The sequence below is a fragment of the Macaca mulatta genome, chromosome 2 (genome assembly GCF_049350105.2).
Source record: "Macaca mulatta isolate MMU2019108-1 chromosome 2, T2T-MMU8v2.0, whole genome shotgun sequence".
Classification (NCBI taxonomy): domain Eukaryota; kingdom Metazoa; phylum Chordata; class Mammalia; order Primates; family Cercopithecidae; genus Macaca; species Macaca mulatta.
Genome location: NC_133407.1, coordinates 151,848,044 through 151,863,961, shown reverse-complemented (window position 1 = coordinate 151,863,961; position 15,918 = coordinate 151,848,044). Strand labels below are relative to the sequence as shown.

Here is a 15,918-nt window from a genome sequence, read left to right as displayed (position 1 = left end):
TTGGCACTTTGGAAACCTCAGGACTTGTTGACAGAATGCAGAGGGCTCAGCACTGGGAGACCCACCATGCCCTGTCCAAGGGTGATTCGCTCGCTCCCTCTTGGCTACCGTTTGCCCATATGGTCTGTAGGAGAAGCAGCAGTGCCTCACAGAGGCTGGCATACTGGCCTCCCTGTGCCTCAGTCTCCTCATCCACGAAGTGTGGGGATAATGGCATGGCCACCTGACAGGGCTGTGGGGCAGGGCCTTACAGGAGGGTTTGTGGCTGTCAAGTGGTGATGAGCAGGTAGCTTCACAGGGGTGTCACGAGCACTGGCAGGTGGCCTCCTCACCACCAATGAGAGGAGAGTGGCAGGGTGGGTGTGGGCACCATAATTGGCACTGGGTTTGTCCCAGACCCACTCTTAGCACCCATAAGTGCCAGGCACCCCTGTGGTTAGCTGGGGAGGATGGGCCTTGGGCTCCAAGAGAAGCACTCTGCCCTCCTGACCCCTACCCCATTCTGTTGAGAGCCCCTGAAAGGACTAAGGCCACGCCCCAACCAGCCAGCCAGCCAGGAGCAGGCCCTCTGCGGATCCCAGCCCCCTCAGCTGCCAGGGAAGCCCTGAGTCAGCAGGTCTGTGGCCTGAGGCGGAGCTGCCGGCGGCCACAGGGACAGATTGGAGGGTTGTGATCGGACAGCGCATAGTTTTCCACTTGCGTCTTCAGATTCCCCTCCGAGTGAGCCTATTGCCCTGGCTGGGTCCCATTCACATCTGGAAAAGCGAGAGGTGTGTGTGGAGCAGCTGTGGGCCTGCCAGCCCTGGCCCTCTGCCTAGGGGTTTGGTGATCACAGTCAAGGAGCCAGGAAAAGGGTCTCTGGAACTTTGGCCCGAGGACTCTGAGAGGGATGATCCTGGCTGCAGGCTGTATCCTGGACAGAACAACTTGGGAGCTGGGTACCCCAGGGTTTAGAGCCCACAACGGTAGGTTGTGAGATGTGCAACCCTCAGGCAAGTTGCTAAACCTCTCTGGGCTTGTTTCCTCACCTGTAGAGTGCGGGGGGAGCCATGACAGCTGAGCGGGCTTCTTGGCAGGTCACCACTGGGTTCTGTTGGCTTGGCATCCAGCAGGGTGCATGGTTGTGGCACCCACTCCTTGTCCTCTGAGTCTCAGCATGGGGGCTGGGGCAATAGCATGATGAAGTGAGAAGCACACAGGCTCAGAAGTCAGGCCGACCTGAGTTAAAAATTGGGCTCAGCCCCTTCCTACCTTGAAAGTGACTTTTAGAGATGTTCTGAAGCTTCTATGAGATGATGCCTGGAAGCCTGCCCTGGCTGCAGTAGGTGCTGCTAAGGCATTGGCTGTTTGTATAACAGGCAGCCTCCCTGAGCCTTTGTTTCCCCACCTGTGAGATACGTGTGGGGATACAGTAGTTCTGGAGGGTGGATGAGACCCTTTAACAAGCTCCCCGCCCCTCACCTCCCTGCCTCTTCCCTGGCTGGCCTTTCTCTGGGCACTCACCTCTGGGCCCCTGGCAGACAAAGGCCTTGCTCTGGGTACAGGGCAGTGCCCTGATAAATCCACAGCCCCTCTCAGGTCAGGCAGGAAGATCACTTTTGCATCTGGCATTATATTGGAAAAGAAAGATCGTTTTGTGCCTTGAGAGCCAATGGGGCGTTTGAGCCTCTTGATGGGCCAGGGCAGCTCGCTCAGAACACATGGGGCCCAGGGTACTGGTTGGTGAGGAGTGGGGTGGCCTTGGCTTCCCTGGCCCTGCCCCCCTCTGGCTTCCCACCGTGGCTGCATCTGGGCAGGAGGGCCGTGAGCAGCTCAGCTGGCAGCCGGCCTTTGAGAGCTTCCAGGGAGCTTCCTGGACAATTAGCCATCTGATGCCTCTCTGCAGGACAGTCAGTGGGTGTTCCTCTTGGGACAGAGCGCTCACCACCTCCCAGCCTGGGCCATGCCTAGGCAGCTCTGATGCGAGGACATTTGTTCCCACTTGGAACTGGCACCACCCTTCCTACGGTGCCCGCTGCCACCCACCCACACACTGAAGTGGCCTGGCCCTGCGCTCTGAGCCTCACAACCCATCTGCTCCCCAGCTCTGGACAGCCTGGAGAGACCAGAACTCCCTGAGGCTGAGGAAGGGGTCACCAGCCTCTTCCTCACCCATGCCTTCTGGACACACCCTGGCCTGTGCTGTCTATCTCCGGGAAGAGCCCAGAGCTGAGTTTAGGATGGGCAGGAGGTCCTGGGCAGAGCAGAGCAGAGCCGCCACTTCTCTGGCTCCGGGTACTGCCTGGAGCACACATAAATTCCCTCATGGCTGCTTTCCCCTTTCACTCATGGGCCTCCCCATTGCCTCAGCCCTGCCAGCCTCACCTCCCTCTCCTCAGTTTCCATCTCTGCTAGTGGCTGCTGCCCCCTCTCCCTGCATTGAGTCTTTGTGCAGGGGATGAAGACCTACTGTGTGCCTGGCACTGTGCCGGGTGCTAACTATGTGTTCCCACATCCAGCCAGCTAGCGCCCACCCTGTGAGGAGCACTATCTCACAGCACAGAGGAGGACCTGAGTCCAAGGCTTTTCATTATTGGTTTCCTCACTGGAGTTGTGGGTGAGGCTCTTCTTGGCAAGCACCGCAGGGCAGCACTTGTTGTCAAGAGCTCAGAGCCCAACAGCAAGGCGGCATGGGCATGAGCCACTCTGGCGCATGGGAAGAGGCTTTCTTCCGTTGGTCAGCAAGCAGTTTGCTGAGCACCTATTGGGTGCTGACCCGGGCTAGACCCTGGGGATACAGCAGTGAGTGAGGGGAACACTCGGGCCTCCTGGAGCAGATAGATGTTCAGGTGAGAGAGAAACGATAAAGAGAAAATAAACAAATGAAGATGCCTTCAGGCAAGGATCAGTGCCAAGAAGATAAAACTGGGAGGGATGATGGAGTGATCAGGGGAGAGGGAGCCACATGGCCTGGGGAGGTCAAGAAAGGCCTCTCCCAGTGGCAATCAGTGGACGAATAGATAAACACAAGGTGGTCTGTCCATAGTGTGGCGTATTATTCAGCCATAAAAAGGAATGAAGTTCTGGCACATGTTACAGCACAGGTGAACCTTGAGGACATCATGCTAAGTGAAAGAAGCCAGACACGAAAGACCACAAAGCGTATGGTCCCATTTCTAGGAAATGTCCAGAACAGGCACATCTATAGAGACAGGAGGTAGGTTTGTGGTGATCCAGGGCTGGGGAGGGGTTCTTTTTGAGGGATGAAAATGCTCTAAACATAGATAGTGGTGACGGTTGCACCCCTCTGGGAATATACTATTAATAAAATCATTGAACTATACAATTTAAATGGGCGAGTTATATAGTGTGTGAATTATATCTTAATAAGACTGTTTGAAAAGAAAACAAAGGCCTGTCTGTGGCGGTGGCCTTACATTGAGAATGACAGGGAGGAGTGAGTTTATAAGGACCTTAGGGAAGAGAGGGCAGAGAGAGCAGCCGGTGTGAGGACCCTGAGGTCTGTGTGCACCTGCAGGAGAAGCATGGAGGAGGAGGCCAGCAGGGGTCAGGAGGGAGGGAGGGAGGAGCAGGCCGGCAGGGGTTGGGAGGGAGGGAGGGAGGGAGGAGCAGTCCCCGTGGTGGCAGGGCCAGATCCTGGAGAGGGCTTGAAAGTTGACTGGGGCGGGAGAGCCACGGCTGGGTAACATCGCTGTGCTTTCTGTTTTAAAACTGTCACCCGGACTGCTGTGAGGAAATGAGACTGTGGAGAGGGAGTGGTGGGGTGTGGGGGGCAGGGAAGGCCGGTTGAGATGTGGCGGCTGGCCACTGTTTAGATGAGAGATGACAATTGAGATCCAAAGAAGGAGACAGACAGACTGGCCGGCGGTCGCACTGGGAATTCAGACAGGGACAGAGCACTCCTGGCGGGGAAGAGGCTTCCTGGAGGAGGGGCCTGGGCCTGGACACTGGGAATGTCAGGATGGGCTGGTGGCGGCCCTCTAGATGGCACCCCTATGGGGGATGTGGGGTGCCCTGCCTGGCCATGGGGAGACAAGGCTGGCCACCCTACCCTGGCACCCACCCTGGGTACCCTTTGGGCCCAAGCTGCTAAGTAAGTAGGGCACCCTCTCTCCAGGGACCCCGTCACACTGCCTTTGTGCTGCCGGCTCCGGCTGGCCCTCCGTGAGAGTGTAGTGCCCGTGTGGCCAGAGACCCAGCAGGGGCCTGGCACTCTGAACAAACCAGCCTGCCTGGAACTTGAGTGGCCCTGAAACACAATCAGCCACCAGAGACTAGCCAGGGAGGTGGTTGTATTATTTATTAACTGGGGCTTGCCCAGTGAAGCCATTTGGGCTTGCCAGACCTGGAAGAAGCCCCCTCAGCAGTGCCTGGGGGCCTTTTGGAGGGCAGGCGGGTGGGGGCCCCGGGGTGCCTGGCACCCTCTCCCCTGGGTGTGGTTTCCTGGATGCCGACTGAGCAGGGAGGAAGTCAGACGTCAGGACCTGCTGTGGGGATGGACCCACAGCTCATCCCCTGGGGCCGCAGAGGCAGGCCAGCTGCTGGGGTTCCAGGGACACCTCCGCCCCCTCCACTTTGAGACTGTGAGTACCACCCACCTGGCCCGGGGAGGGGACCTCAGCAGCCCTGAGAAACCTGTGAGGGGCTGGCGACTGTCAGGGCAGCCTGCCGTGGTGAGGGTCTTGGGGGCTGTCGTCAGAGTTTTCACTGTTTCTCAGAGCTGTATTCTGTGACCCATTTCTCACTGCCTGGAATGCACACAGGCCCGCCCTGGGCCCAGGAACACCAGGTGTTTCCCCACAGCAGCAAGGGGAAGTTCTTTAGCTCCCCTGCGCATTAGACCAGCCCCAGACCCTGTTAGGACTGAGAACCAGGGCCCCGAAGCCCACCTGGATGGCTGGGAGTGTTGGGTCTCTGCCTAGGGCCCTCACAACCACCCTGAGAAAGATGGACTTTTGACAATGCCCAGTTTACAGCCAAGTAAACTGAGGCCCTCAGAAGTCACACACCGGTCAGAAGTCCTCAGAGGCTCTCAGAAGTCACACAGTTGCCCAGGGCTCCTAGAGCATAGTTGGTGTGTTTCCTTCCCACACTGCTGCTCCCCTCAACCCTATGGTGCATAAACTTTGAGCAAATGGAGTTTTACGACTGAGGGAATACAAGGCTTCCCCAAGCTGTGCTGAGGAGACACTGCCTTGCACAAGTCTTCCCTGCCCCAGGCTCCCTGGGGCCATTTCCCATCTGGCAGTGCCCCAGTGTGTGTCCCCCCAGGAGACTCTTGACCCACTGACAAGTTCAGTTTCTTTCTGAAATGATCCAGAGTAGAACCTTGAGGATCTGCAGATCCCTGGGGCTGGGAGAGTGTTGGGGGATGGTCTCTGGGTTCTGAGCTGTAACCCCTGAGCCTGACCTCTTGGGGTCCTTGGGCCAACAGCCCCTGGCTCACTGGGGTCATCAGGGAATTCTACAGATGGGTCAGAGGAGGCTTTTGCCAACCCAGCCTCAGGGAGCAGTCTGGGAGCTCTCACTCCTGTTAGCCAAGCCTCCCCCACCCCAGCCCTGACTCTTGGGGGCAGGCAAGACGGATAGCCCTTTCCTTAGGACTGGAGCCCAACCCGCGGCAGATGGAAAAAGTGAGGCCCAGTGATAAGGAAGTAATGGGCATCTTCACTCCTGGCCCCACGCTGCAGACAGAAGGCTGCTCAGTGCCCTGAGGGGTCAGTCAGTCTGTCTCAAATCCCAGCTCCCCAGTGTGTCCCAGCTGTGTGACATGGAACAGATGTCCCAACATCTCTGGGCCTGGGTTTCCATATAACCCATGGTGAAAGTCCCCCCTTCCGGGGTTGCTGTGAGGCTTACGTGGGGAAGCAGGCCTCGATGGGGAATCTCCCTGTGGGCGTAGGTGACTCCGGATTCCCATCTCGCTGAGAGATTTACCAGGGCACAGTGCCCCTCAGGCTGGGTTAGGGGAGGCTTGATGACCCTAGTGAACCAGGGGCTGTTGGCCCAAGGACCCCAAGAAGTCGAGCACAGGGATTACAGCTCAGAGTCCAGGGCTCTGGCCTCCAGCTCAGCTACCTCCAGCAGGAACCTGCCTTTGTTGGACTCCAGGGTGCAAGCTGGGGAGCCTGGCCAGATGGCTGCCCACACCTGTGTTCAAGGCCCAGCAGAGGCACAGGGCAGAGCAGGGCCCCTGCTGCCTGCCTGGGGACCTCAGGCGCCCCCATCCTGAGGCCTCCTGTCCTTACCTGTGAAATGGCCAGGTGTAACCAGGAGCCTTTAAGCACTACATGACTCTGTGCAGAATTTCATGCACATCATTCATTCGTTAATTTAGTCATTCGACAAACATCTATTGGGCACCTACTGTGTACCAAGCACTGTCTTGTCTCTGAGAGTACAAAGGTGATAAACCAGATAAACCATCCCTGCCCTTCTTGGTGTTGGGGAGTTAAGCGATATATGACTAACGCAATGCATGCATGATAGGTCATGGTGGGGACATGTTCTGTGAAGGCGAGTAGGGCAGAGGAAGGAGATAGGCAAAAAGGAGGGGTAAGCGGTTGGTTGTATTTTTTTTTTTTTAATTGAGATGGAGTCTCGCTCTGTCACCCAGGCTGGAGTACAGTGGCGCAATCTCGGCTCACTGCAAGCTCCACCTCCTGGGTTCACGCCATTCTCCTGCCTCAGCCTCCCGAGTAGCTGGGACTACAGGTGCCTGCTACCACGCTCTAGGGCTAATTTTTTGTATTTTTAGTAGAGATGGAGTTTTACCGTGTTAGCCAGAATGGTCTCGATCTCCTGACCTCATGATCCACCGACCTCGGCCTCCCAAAGTGCTGGGATTACAGGCGTGAGCCACCGCGCCCGGCTGGTTGTATTTTATTTTAATGGACACATGTCAGCTATTAGAAAACACCTGCAGGCCATCAGGCAGCTGAGGGCTGGTTGGAGGGTCCACACTGTGGCCTTCACTCCCTGAGTCCCTTGTGGGCCAGGCCAGTGTGAGCTGTCCTCTGACCTGCTTGCAAGGGTGAGCTCATTAGCCCTATCTGAGGGATTTGCAAACCAATGCCCAGAAATCCCAACCAGTGTAACTCCAGTGGCTTCTGGGAAAGAGGTGAGGGGACCCCGCCGGCAGAATGGATATCTGGACTGTACTCAGTGTGTGGGAGCATCGAGGTGGTTATCAGCTGGGCCTGGGTTGTGGTCAGGCTGTGGTTAACAGCCCAGACCTTGGGAGGCCAGGGCAGGCGGATCACTTGAGGTCAGGAGATCAAGACCAGCCTGGTCAACATGGTGAAACCCCGTCTCTACTAAAAATACAAAAATTAGCGGGCGTGGTGGCAGGCGCCTGTAATCCCAGCTATTTGAGGGGTCGAGGCAGGAGAATCGCTTGAACCTGGGAGGCAGAGGTTGCAATGAGCCTAGGTTGTGCCACTGCACTCCAGCCTTGGAGACAGAGCAAGATTATCTCAAAATAACAAACAAACAAAACAAAACAAAAGAGGCCCAGACTTTGGTGGGAGTTTCTGTTCCGCTGCTTTCGTAGCTAATGTGACCTGGGGTGTGTTGGGTGCCATCTCTGAGCTTCAGTCGGTCAGTGAGGGCTCTCTTAGTTCCAAGTGACAGAAAATCCGAACCTATCAGGCATAAGCAGAAAAGGGGTTTCGTTGCCTCCTGGAACTGCAAAGTCTAGAGGGTAACTAGCTTCAGGAATGGCTGAATCGCAACGTTCGTTTATGCATTTGGACTTTTCAGCTCTTACCTCTGCTTTCCTCCCTACTGTCTTCACTGTGAGGCAGGCCCTCTCCATGCGGGCATCCCTGGCTCTGTGCCCGGCATGTAGCAAGTGCTCAGAAAACATTAGACATTTCCTTTCATTCAGTCGTCGCCAGCCCTGTGACAGGCCAGCTGCAGGGCCCAGGCTGTGGTGAGCAACACATCATTTCTGTCTTGGGGATGTTCACAGTGCTCTGTGGGAGAAGGGACTAGAAAAGAGGAAATGACTACATAGGGCACTCAGGGCTGAGAAGGGGGTGAGCTCTGAGGCCTGTGGGAGCCCAGAGGAGGGACAATGGAGTTTTTATCTGGAGGGGTTCCCCGAAGGCTTCCTGGAGGAGGTGGCAGATGAGCTAGATTTTAGGAGCAATGGAGGAGGTGGCCTGGTGAGTGGCAACTAAGGGAGCAGGGGCCTAGGATCGGGTTCAGGACTCACACCCAGTGGGGCTGACCTGGCTGTGCTAGGTTCTTGGAAGTCCTGGCTGAACTCAGAGAATTGGTTCTTGGGCCATGCTGGGGGTGGAGGCGAGTAAGCCTACATGTAGGTGAAAGGTAGCCCCAGCAGCAAGGCTGTAAGGAAAAGAGAGAATGAGCACTGAGTGAACACCTACTGTGTGCCACCCACCCTCCATATGTTTCCTCATTCTGGCCACTCCACAGCCTCTAGTGGTGCCTCATGCCCACTTTGCAGAGAATGAGCCAGAGGTTCTGATCAGGTGCTGGAACAAACCACCCTTCGAAGTGAGTCCAGGAAACCATTTCCCCCATGAACTTAGAATTTGAGACTCACTCATTGGCCAGGCTCAGTGGCCTCTGTTCTGCCATCGAGAGGCTGCTGGGATGCTACCCATGGCATGGCAGGGACAGATGGGGAAGTCACCGCGTTCAAAACAGTCATGTGTTGAAACACCTCCCCAGCCTCTGATCTACCGGTAGTGGCAGTGGAGGCAAACACAGCAAATCTGAAACCCGATGCCTACAAAACAGGAGTGTGAAGTGTGACACCAGAGGCCCCCACACAGAAGTGGGTGTGGACGGCCACCTGCCTGTGAGCAACCAGGGGAAGCCAACTTGGTGCTGAGTTTACACAGTGAATGTTAAAAAGACTTCTAAGCTGGTCCCAGTGTATTCACAAATAGTTGAGAAAGGCCAGGGAGGATAACAAGGGCTAGAATATAGGGTCAGCTCCCTACAGTTGCCGTAACCCCCTGGGCAGCTCCCTTTACTTCTCTGAGCTTCAGTGACCTCCTCTGTAAGTGAGGATAACATTTCCCAGAGTGAGGATTAAATAACACCATACATGGACATGCATGGTGTCGATGACCTAGCAATGGCTCAATGAGTGTCAGTGATGATTATCCCCATGTAAAATAAATTTGAATTTAAAATTTTAAAAATGGTCATTTTTGCATCCATGGACTTGAGCCAAATGGGAAATGGTTTGGTTCAGCCTCTAAGCCCCTACAGGTACACACTAGGTCTTTCAGCCTTGTGTCTACTGGTATGCCTGGGGCTCAGGAAATGCACACAGTGTGTTAAAACCAAGTTTGAATTTGTCAAATCCCAAGTCAGTCCAGGATGTTCATTTCTTAAATGATACAGTGAGAGAAAGTTTTTTGAAGATGAAAAAGAAAAAAAAAAGTGAATTTCACTCTGGAGAAATAAGCAGAGTGATGGAGGTAGATGCCACTGACAGAGTGGAGGAGGAAGCGTGGGGAGGCTTCCAGGAGGAGGCAAGCTCTAGTCAGCAGGCACCGGTCAAGTGGGGAGTAGAGGAGAGTTTGGGTAGAAACTGTAGGTCGAGTCCCCATGGTGTGTTTGGGAAACAGCAGTCTTGGGTGATACCTGTATGGAAGGGATGAGGGCCAGAGTTCAGGACAAAAAGGAAGGCAAGTGGGACCCAGAGCCCAGGGTGCTGGCCTCCCTGCAGGCACAGAGGATCTGCCAGGAGCTTTTGAGCAGGGAGTTTTATTAACCAGTATTTGGTTGATTAAAAAAAAGAGGCACCTCAGACTGGCTTGACTGGCTTAAGGTAAAGGCTGAATTTATTGCCTTCTGTTTCTGAAACAGACAGGACTTCAGGTACAGTTGGATTTGGGGGCTCAAACCATGACTCCAGACACCGGCCTCTTTTTCTCTTCTTCCATCTCTTTGACTTCATTCCCAGACAGCCTTTCTGCCCAGATGGCCTCAACAGCTCCAAGTCGACAATTGTCATATCCAGGCAGAAACTGTTCTGACAGAATCAACTCTCCCTGGTTAGCTTAGACCACATACCCATCTCTGGACCAGTCACTTGAGCAGGGGGGATGAGCTACTCTCTCTGATAGACCAAGCTTGGTACTGCATTCAGCCCTGGAGGTAGCTGACCCAAATTAGATGGACTGGGAATGGAGGATTGGGTTCCCCAAAGAAAATTGGGGTGTCTTACCAGAAGTGAGAATGGAGGCTGGTCAGGCAGAAACATCCTGCATCCACCACTGCGACCTGCTAAGACTTGTGGGCTGGTCGATCCGCTACTGTGACCTGCTAAGACCTGACGGCTGGCCAGTCCACCACTGTGACCTGCTAAGACCTGCCAGCTGGCCAGTCCACCACTGTGACCTGCTAAGACCTGCCGGCTGGCCAGCTGAGCCATGTGATCTGCCATGCATCATCCCTTCAGGTCAGCCCCATGAGGTAGAGTTTGTTATGATCCCTATTTTGCAGATGAGAAAACTGAGGCTTAGAGAGACACAGTCAGTTGCCGAAGGTCACACTGTTAGTAAATGTCCTCAAATCCCAAATCAGCTTGACCTGAAGCCCAGAATCTTAACCACGTGCTCCACTGCCTTACAGCAATCAGCAAAGAGTTTGAAGAGGATGCCTAGGGAGCTTGGATGGAGGACAGGCTGGCAGAGGAGACTGGAGGCAGAGGATGGGAGTAGGAGGCAGGTGCCACACTGGCAGAGAGGAGGGATCCTAAGACATAGAGCTGTGGTGTGCTAAAGCGTGGCTCTCAACGCACTGTCAGTTTCACTTTTGTTGTTGTTTCCTTGTATAGATAAGATAGCTGATATCTAATCAGCAAAGTACACACACACACACACATATATATATACACATACTAATTATTATGCCTACTGGTTTCTGCTTGGGGTGATCTTAGCAGGAGGATGTGAGGGATGAGGGTTCTGAGCCTGGAAGCTGGAGTTATGCTTGGGCTGCGGACACCTGGGGCATTTCTGGGGGAGTTTCCCGGGGAAGTGGTCAAAGGGAGTTGGCCGCCCACCTGGCTCAGGGCCAGGGCAGAGAGCGGCTAGGATGGGGAAACAGCCACTCTGCACTTCCCTTTTCAGCCCTAAGGCTTCTCAGGCAAGGTCCGCCTCCCTGATGACATTACAGCATGTCAGAAATCAGCCTGCCCACACCCTCACGACACAAAGGGGAAGTCAAGGCAGCAGGCCACTTTAGCTTCACTGCCACCACATGGAGAGGTGTGGCAGTCTGGGCACCCGTCCTGGATTGGCTGTCACCGCACTGTGTGACCTAGGGCGAGTCACCAGGCCTCTCTGGGCCTCAGTTTGACATCTGCAAAATAGACCTATGAAGACAGAGCAGGCATATGAACAAACCTTTGCAAGTGACCTGACCCAGTGCCAGGCACTTCACGGGCTGTCAGGATTCCTTCCCTGTGTGGTGATCTCTCGGAATCACAGCCTTGGAACCCTGGAGGGGAGAAGGGCTGTCGATCTCAGAAAAGCAGGCCAAGACCCAGCTTTGTGGTATACAAGCCACGTGGCCTTGCACAAGTCACTTCACTTCTCTGGGCCTCCATTGCCTTATCTGGAAAATGGCTTAATAGCCACCCCCTCATGCACGAATGAGAGGGTTAACCGAAAGCTTAGCCCCGAATGGGTTTTGCTGGTGTATCTGGTTCCCACTGGGTTAGCCGGATATCCCCTCCTCTGTGAGCTTGGCTCCTGCCCTGGAGCCAGATCAACAGTGTTGTTCTACCAGTAATTCAACCAACGAATATTGACTGTGTGCCCAGCACCGCTCAAAGCAGTGGACACCAGCGCGAGACCCCCTCCCTCACAGAGCTGGCATTTGGGGGTTGGGGGAGACAGACAGGTGACAAGTAAACAAACAATCAAACGAGCATTTCCAACATCACAGTCACGAAAACGAAGCAGGAGGCTGCGGTGGGGAGCTACTTGGCGCTGGTCAGTGAGGGCCTCCCTGAGGAGGGCACCTGAGGGCAAGAAGGAGGTGGCCAGCAAAGATGGGGGCCGGCCTGGTGGCAGAGAGAAGAGGAGTGTGGACAGCCCCCTGGGGATTCAGGCTCAAAGGACAGAGGGTTTGGAGGCTAATGGCAGCACCCTCAGAGAGGACGTCTGGGCAGGCGTGGACAGTGGACAGCCTGACGGTCGCTGGTGGAGGATACTTACCTCATTCCCTAAACATTGGCTGGAGGAAGGGTCAGTTGAGGCTCACCTCTGAGCTTCAACGCGGGAGGGAGAGGTGTCCAGCTTGGCCTCAGACCCCAGACTGAGGGTGACGAGGTGGTGATGGTGGTGGACGGGCATAGCCAGGAGAGGCACCTAGGTTCAGTACCAAACTTCAGAACTGCTAAGAAGTACCTAAGTAACCCCGTTTCATCTTCAGGTAAAGATACTCAGAAGGCCAGGCACCAGGCCCCTCCTTGGGGTTCCTGGGGTGGGCTTATGGATGGCTAGTTCCTCTGCTTTCTCACCTGTCTTCCTAGAGGAGTGCAGGCTTAGAAGGTCAAAGCTGCAAGAACTTTGAGAAATCACCAAGCTGTCCTCCCATAGGACAGAGAATTCAGTGACCTTGGTCTGGGGAAGGGTGGGCTCCACTGGCAAGCTGGACGTGCTAGGGGCTCTGGACTCTGGGGCGGGGTACGGGTGGGGCCCCAGAGACAGGGAGGGATGGCTGGACTCAGCCCCAAACTTCCAACAGCCAAGAATTACGCTTCATCTGCAAGCACAGAAACCACAGATAGACCCAGAAGGGAGGGGTGGGTGGCCTGTGGAGGCTTTCGAGCGTCAGCAACGGAAACATGGGATGTTTTTCAAGTACAGAATGGGTGATAAGCTCTAATGTGTGTATGAGGATGTTCCCAACTATGATGTCATTCCATTCTCACAATAAATCTTGTCCAACAGGAATATCTGCCCTATCTTGCAGAGGGGAAACTGAGGCAAGCCACGTGACTCGCACAAGTTCCTTGCCAGCCAGAAAGTGACAGCATCACAATTGAGACCTAGAACCAAGCTTTCCTTAGGGACATGGAGGGTGGACCAGTGCAGTGGGTGGGGCAGGTAGAGAGCCAGGCTGGCCTCTGCCCTCCTCCCAGGGGCAGCTGGGCCCACAGCTCAGTCCTCTGGATGATTAGAACGGCCGGCAGGCCATTTATGGAGCCAGCCCCACCCGCTGTGTCTGGATCCTGCATACCAGCTGGAGACAGAGTCCTTACTACAGCTCCCCTGACCCTCTTCCTAGGGGCTCTGTCCCTCCACCCGCACTGCCTTGGTCTCTGTCTGCATGAAGACACGTGATTCCCTCCCCACAGTCTCATGCAGCCCCTGCCAGCTTCCTCTCCTGCACTCCACTCTTGTGAATTAGGGGTGCCCCTACCACTGCAAGGATGGGGGCCAAAAAGTCCTGGAGAAGGACAAAGCCTAGCAGAAGTGACTTTGGACAAGTGTCTCCTGCTCTTGAATCTGTTTCCTCATCCATGAAATGGGGAGAGAGATACCCGCCGGTAGCAGGGCTTTGTGATTTTGACTGCAAACGTGTCAGGAGAGGCCAGGCTGCAGGGGCTCTGCCAGTCAGAGCCCGGCCCAGAGCACAGATCCCAAAGACAGCCTGTCTCTGGGCTCCATGTGGGTCTCTGCTCTGTTTAAATGGTAGAGTTCCCCAGCGGCCCATGGAGACTGCTCATGCCCCTGCCCCTGGGCCCAGGAAGTGCTTCAGGGTGTGCTGCTGCCTCCTGGGGCCGTGGGTGGGCCCTGAGCTGCAACACCAGCTGGCAGTCTCTGGAGTGGGGGCTGTGTGCTCATGTGTTTCAGTTAGATTTTGCTGTGTAACAAACTACACAGAACATAGTGTCTTAAAACATTGGTGACTTATGATTTTGCATGATGGTGTGTTTGGAAGATCTGGGCAGTAGTGCTGGTTGCCTTTGGCTGTGCTCAGCTGGGCTGGAAGTTCCAAGAAGGCCCCCCTCCCATGTCTGCCAGTGGATGCTGGCTGTCAGCCAGGCAGCTCAGGCCCCTCCAGGTGCCCCCGGGCTCCTCCATGTGCCCCCACTACAGTGGTAGACCAACCTCCTCACATGGGGGTCCCCTTAGTTCCCTCCACATGGCCCCCACAATGGCAGACAAGCCTCTGACATCGGGATCCCTTCAGTTCCCTCCATGTACCCCAATCACACCTTCTACACATGGCATCTGAGGCTGCCCTCCCAGAGTGGACCAGAAGCCGCGAAGCCTCTTGAGGCACAGCCATCACCAATGCCACCTTCTCCTGAAAGGAAAGTCATATGTCCAAGGAGAGGGGAAGTAGCCCCCCGCTCCGGTGGGAGGAGGGGGACACGTCGCACCTCGGAGAGGCCTGGGTACTAGGATGGGAGGAATTTGTGGTCATATTTGGCAATCACAGGGTATGTATCATTAGGATTTTGCTGGGCTGTTATTTCACACAGGTTGGGGTGAGGGGAGTAAGCTCTAGTCATTATATACAAAGTCAAAAAGTTACTGTCTTAAAATTCCCCTTGAAGAGCCCTTAAGTTGCTCGTATCGGACAGAGTACCTGGTTTTGTGTGCACTGCCCCGGGCAGTGGCACTCTGTGTGCTGTGATGTGTGCAAATGCCTGGGCCGGACCAGGAAGGGAGCTGAGGCTTGTCCAGACACTGCGGCCTTCACCCTGCAAGGGGGACCCTCAAATCCTTGCTGAGAAGGGAGGGGGAGCTAAGCTGGCTGGCTCACCTTCAGGGCCATTTCCATTCCCCATCCCTACAAAGCCTCTAGAGCCAGGCTGCCCAGAACAGTAGCCACTAGCTATAGGTGGCTATTTAAATGTTTGCTGATTAAAATTCACAAAATGAAAAACTCAGTCTCCATCGCCCTAGCCACATCCTGAGTGCCCAGTGGCCACACAGCTAGCAGGTAGAGAGCCGGGCTCAAAGCCCTCAGCCAGCCCAGCCTGCTGTGAATGTCAGTCCCCTTGTCCAGGCCCCTCCTGCCTGCCTGCTTCCGTGGTCACCCAGCTACATGCTGACTGCCCAGGACTCCCGAGAGACTCAGCTTTGGCCCAGCTGCTGCCCTAGGGGACTGCTGGTCTGCTGGGGGCAGGCAGGCTAGTAACACTGGGTGCCTGACTGCGGGCCCCTAAATCCCCTCATCTTCCAGAGCCCTGCAGAGCAGGGAGCCCCGGGCTGCAGTCTCCAGCTGAGGTCCAGCAATACAAGTCTCATCCTCTGATCCTTCCCCCACACCATGAAGTATGGGGACTCCATTTGCACTCCCGGGCTTTTCCAGTAAAGGGAAGAGACCTGTTTATCATCAGAAATTATGAGACACCGCCTGCCCCCATGCCATGCACACCCCCCACGCACAAGGGTTAATATCCAAGACTGAAAAACTACAGGATGACAGGAAGCTGTTAAGAACCAATTTTTAGATGACTTTGGAGTCTGTGAATTTTATTTATCAAAGCAGCTTCTATTTTGGTTTGAAAGATGTTCATGTGTGAAACATAGTATTTGTTTGGTCTACCAGCAGTGTTAGCTGCACATATAGGATGAGAGATCCCCTAAAATAATTCAGGGGTTCCCAGCTTGGGAATCCGTGTAACCTCTAGGAGCTGGAGTCCCTGAGCAGCCCCAGGAGTCAAGGGCTTAGTGGTGGAGGTAGAGGCTACCTTGTGGATATTTGCGTGGCCAGCACTGTGGCTGGCCTGATGCCAGGTTTTTGGTGGGAGGTGAATTAGTCTCCCACCTTGATATTGCTTCCCCCCATCCCTGCAGTCCTTCACCTGGACAGCCCCCAGCCACCCTCCCTCCCACCCACTCTTGCTGATTCTGTTCTGAGCTTTGCTGGTGGAAAGTGTCCCTGCATAGATGCCCTGTC

General features: G+C 55.0%; 1 protein-coding gene and 1 long non-coding RNA gene across 32 annotated transcripts in view; one reads left to right on the top strand and one right to left on the bottom strand.

The window, feature by feature from the left end:
• IQSEC1 (IQ motif and Sec7 domain ArfGEF 1) overlaps positions 1 to 15,918 on the top strand; it is a 392,952-nt gene that overhangs the window by 266,400 nt on the left and 110,634 nt on the right. For 2 of the 31 annotated variants that reach the window (XM_077989983.1, XM_077989956.1), the window contains exon 1: positions 443 to 965. The gene's annotated coding sequence lies outside the window, so the exon portion shown is untranslated. 31 annotated transcript variants of the gene reach the window in all.
• On the bottom strand, positions 4,475 to 9,425 carry LOC144339282 (uncharacterized). The gene is made up of 3 exons (XR_013414176.1): positions 7,442 to 9,425; positions 6,015 to 6,605; positions 4,475 to 5,399 (listed from the first exon to the last, which is right to left on the bottom strand). It is a non-coding gene; the product is annotated as an uncharacterized LOC144339282 (long non-coding RNA).